Genomic DNA, 4,646 nt, shown 5'->3' on the forward strand with positions numbered 1-4,646 from the left:
AGTATAGTTGATTTACAGTGCTGTGTTAGTTTCTGGTATAGAGCAAAGTGATTCAGTTATACATATATGTATCAATATATACATATTCTCTTTTAGATTCTTTTCCCTTATGCTTTATTATAGGATATTGATTATAGTTCCCTGTGCTATACAGTAGGTCCTTGTTGTTTATTTTATATATAGAAATGTGTATCTGTTAATCCCATACTCCTAATTTATCCCTCCCCCCTTTCCCCTTTGGTAACCATAAGTTTGTTTTCTATGTCTGTGAGTCTGTTTCTGTTTTGTAAATAAGCTCATTTGCATCATTTTTTTAGATTCCACATACAAGTGATAGCATATGATATTTGTCTTTGTCTGACTTACTTCACTTAGTATGATCATCTCTAGGTCCTCTAATCTCTATGATTATCTAAGTAGTACATATTCTTTATAGAGAATTTGGAAGACAAAATAAAATATAAAATTAAAAAAATCTGTAATTCCACTCTCCAGAGATAGTAGTCACTATTAACATTTTAGTCTCCTTTTCTCCAGTCTGAGTTTATGTTATGCTATCCTATTTTATGTCCTGCTTCTTTTGATGTTTTGGGTTTTCTTGTTTGTTTCTAAATAGTCTTTATTTTTCAGAGCAGTTTTAGATTCACAGCAAAACCAACAGGGAGGTACAGAGAGTTCCCTTACTCCCCTACCCCCATATACGCACAGGCTCCCGCACTGTTGACATCCCACACCACATTGGTGTATTTGATACAACTGATGAACCTATACTGACATCATTATCCCCTAAAGTCCACAGTTTACATTAGGGTTCACCCTTGGTGTTGTACATTCTACAAGTTTTCACAAACGTATAATGACACATACCCACTTTTATAGTGTTAAACAGAATAGTTTCACTGTCCTAAAAAACCTCTGTGCTCCGTCTATTCATCCCTTCCTCCTCTAACTCCTGAACATTCTACTGTCTCCATGGTTTTGACTTTTCCAGAATGTCATATAGTTGGAATCATAAAGTATATAGCTTTTAGAGATTGGCTTCTTTCGTTTAGTAATATGCGCTTAAGTTTCCTCCATACCTTTTCATGGCTTGGTAACTCATTTCTTTTTTAGTAGTGAATAACATTCATTGTGTAATATACTGTAGTTTTTTGAACCATTCACCCATTGAAGGACATCTTGATTGCTTCTAGTTTTTGCAGTTATGAACAAAGATGCTATAAACATCTGTGTGCAGGTTTTTGTGTGGACAGAAGTTTTCAACTCATTTGGGTAAATACCAAGGAGCATGATTGCTGGATTGTGTGGTACGAGTATATTTGGTTTTGTATGAAACTGCCAAACGGTCTTCCAAAGTGGCTATACCATTTTGTATTCCCACCAGCAATGAACGTGAGCTCCTGTTGCTCCACATCCTTACCAATAGGTGATGTTGTCAGAGTTTGGGATTTTTTTCATTCGAATAGGTGTGTAGTGATATCTCATTGTTGTTCTAATTTGCATTTCCCTAGTGACATATGATATTGAGCATCCTTTTACATGCTCATTTTCCATCTTTATACCTTCTTTGGTGATGTGTCTGTTCAGATATTTTGCCCATTTTAAAATTAGGTTGTTCATTTTCTTATTGTTGAGTTTTTTTTTGTTTTTTTTTTTGCAGTACGCGGGCCTCTCACTGTTGTGGCCCCTCCCGTTGCGGAGCACAGGCTCCGGATGCACAGGCTCAACGGCCATGGCTCACGGGCCCAGCTGCTCCACGGCATGTGGGATCTTCCCGTACTGGGACACGAACCCGTGTCCCCTGCATCGGCAGGCGGACTCTCAACCACTGCGCCACCAGGTAAGCCCCATATTGTTGAGTTTTAAGTGTTCTTTGTATATTCTGGGTAACGATCCTTTTATGAGATGTCTTTTGCAAATACTTTATAACGTTCTGTGGCTTGGTTTCTCATTTTCTTGACTGAGTCTTTTGCGGAGCAGAAGTTTTTTTTTAATTTTAATGAAATCCAGATTATCAGTTACTTATTTCATGGAACATACATTTGGTGTTGTATTTAAAAAGTTATTGCCATAACAAAGGTCATCTAGATTTTCCCCTCTGTTATCTTGTAGGAGAGTTTTATAGTTTTGCATTCACATTTAGGTTTATGTTCCATTGTGAGTTAATTTTGTGATGGGTGTAAGGTCTGTGTGCAGATTCTTTTTTTTCCTTTCTTTCTTTTCTTTTTTTTGGTTTTCTGCTTGTTTGTTTTTTGTTTTTATGTGGATGTCTGTTGTTGCAGCACCATTTGTTGAAAAGACTGTCGTTTCTCCATTGTATTGCCTTTACTGCTCTGTCAAAGATGAGCTGACTATGTGTATGTGGGTCTATTTCCGGGTTCTCTGTTCTGTTCTATTGATCTATTAGTCTATTTTTTTTTTTGCCAATAAAAGACTATCTTGATTACTGTCTTGAAGTCAGTTCCTGTCAGTCCTCTGACTTTGTTCTTCTCCTTCAATATTGTGTTGGCTATTCTGGATCTTTTGCCTCACCATATTAACTTTAGAATCAGTTTGTCAATATCCACAAAACAAATTGCTGGGATTTTGACTGGGATTGCATTGAATCTATAGATCAAGTTGGAAAGAACTGACGTCTTGACAATGTTGAGTCTTCCTATCTGTGAATATGGAATAGCTCTTCATTTATTCAGTTCTTTTATTTCTTTTATCAGAGTTTTGTAGTTTTCCTCACATAGATCTTGTTCATGTTATTTGAGATTTATACCAAAATATGTCATTATTGGGGGTGCTAATTTAAATGGTATTGTTTTTTATTTCAAATTACTGATATATAGGAAAGTGATTGACTTTTGTATTTTAACCTTGTATCCTGCAACCTTGCTATAATCACCCAACTTTAGTTCCAGGGTTTTTTTGGTCGATTCTTTCAGATTTTCTACATAGACAGTCATGTCATCTTCAAACAAAGACAGTTTTATTTATTTCTTCCCAACCTGTATACCTTTTTTTTTTTTTAAATATGGAACGCTTCACGAATTTGCGTGCCCATCTTGTGCAGGGGCCATGCTAATCTTCTCTGTATCATTCCAATTTTAGTATACGTGCTGCTGAAGTGAGCACTCCAACCTGTATCCCTTTTATATCCCTTTCTTGTCTTGTTGCATTAGCTAGGACTTGCAATACAGTGTTTAAAAGGAATGGTGGGAGAAAATATCCTTGCCTTATTTCTGATCTTAGCAGGAAAGAATGTAGTTTCTCACCATTTGTTATATTAGCCATAGGGCTTCCCTGGTGGCGCAGTGGTTGAGAGTCGGCCTGCTGATGCAGGGAGCACGGGTTCGTACCCTGGTTCGGGAAGAGCCCACATGTCACGGAGCAGCTGGGCCCATGAGCCATGGCCGCTGAGCCTACGCGTCCAGAGGCTGTGCTCCACAATGGGAGAGGCCACAACAGTGAGAGGCCCATGTACAGCAAAAAAAAAAAAAATATATATATATATATATATACATACATACATATATATATATATATATATATTAGCCATAGTTTTTCTATAGGTGTTCTTTATCAAATTGCGGAAGTTCCTGCTCTATTCCTAGCTTGCTGAAAGTTTTTACCACGCATGGGTGTTGGATTTTGTCAAATATTTTTTTCTGCATCTATCGATATGATCACGTGATTTTTCTCCTTTAGCCTGTTGATGTGTGATGGATTACATTAATTGAATGAGCCTTGCATAGTTAGAATAAATCTCCCTTGGTTATGGTGTATAATTCTTACTATACATTGCTGGATTTGACTAGCTAATATTTTGCTGAGGATTTTTTCCATCTATGTTCATGAGAGGTCTTGATCTGTAGTTTTCTTTCCTTGTAATGTCTTTGTCTGGTTTTGGTATTAGAGTAATGCTGGGATCATAGTGTAAGTTAGGAAGTATAGCCTTTGCTTCTATCTTCTAGAAGAGATGGTAGAGAATGAGTATAGATTCTTTCTTAAATGTTTGGTAGAATTGCCCCAGTGAATATGGGCCTAGTGCTTTCTGATTTGGAAAGTTATTAATTGTTGACTCATTTTAAAAATTAGATATAGGTCTATTCCAATTGTCTATTTCTTCTACTGTGAGTTTTGGCAGATTGTGTCTTTCAAGGAGTAGATCTATTTCATCTAGGTTATCAAGTTTGTGGGCATAGAGTTGTTCATAATATTCAATTATTAGCCTTTTTATGTCCATGGCATCCTTTTCTTTTCATTTCTGATGTTAGTCATTTGTGTCTTTCTTGTTTTCTTAGTTAGCCTGGTTAGTGGCTTATCAATTTACTGATCTTTTCAAAAAACAAGCTTTTGGTCTTGTCAGTTTTCTCTGTTGATTCCTTGTTTTCAATATCATTGATTTCTGCTCTAGTTTTTATTTATTTTCTTCTGCTTGCTTTGGATTTAATTTGCTCTCCTTTCACTAGTTTCCTAAGTTTCCTAAGGCTTACATTATTGATTTTAGATTTTTCTTCTTTTCTAATATATTCATTTAATGCTAAACCTTTCCCTCTAAACACTGCTTTTTCTGCATCCCACATAGTTTAAATTGTATTTTCATTTTCATTTAGTTCAAAGTATTTTAAAATTGGTCTTCAGATTTCCTCTTTTTT

The 4,646-nt window shown here is 36.0% G+C and overlaps 1 non-coding gene across 1 annotated transcript; it reads right to left on the bottom strand.

Annotated features, from left to right (window-relative positions):
• Positions 1-3,016: 3,016 nt before the first annotated feature.
• LOC132481395 (U6 spliceosomal RNA) lies at positions 3,017-3,123 on the bottom strand. The gene has a single exon (XR_009530817.1). It is a non-coding gene; the product is annotated as a U6 spliceosomal RNA (small nuclear RNA).
• Positions 3,124-4,646: the final 1,523 nt, after the last annotated feature.

The sequence above is a fragment of the Mesoplodon densirostris genome, chromosome 20 (genome assembly GCF_025265405.1).
Source record: "Mesoplodon densirostris isolate mMesDen1 chromosome 20, mMesDen1 primary haplotype, whole genome shotgun sequence".
Classification (NCBI taxonomy): Eukaryota; Metazoa; Chordata; class Mammalia; order Artiodactyla; family Ziphiidae; genus Mesoplodon; species Mesoplodon densirostris.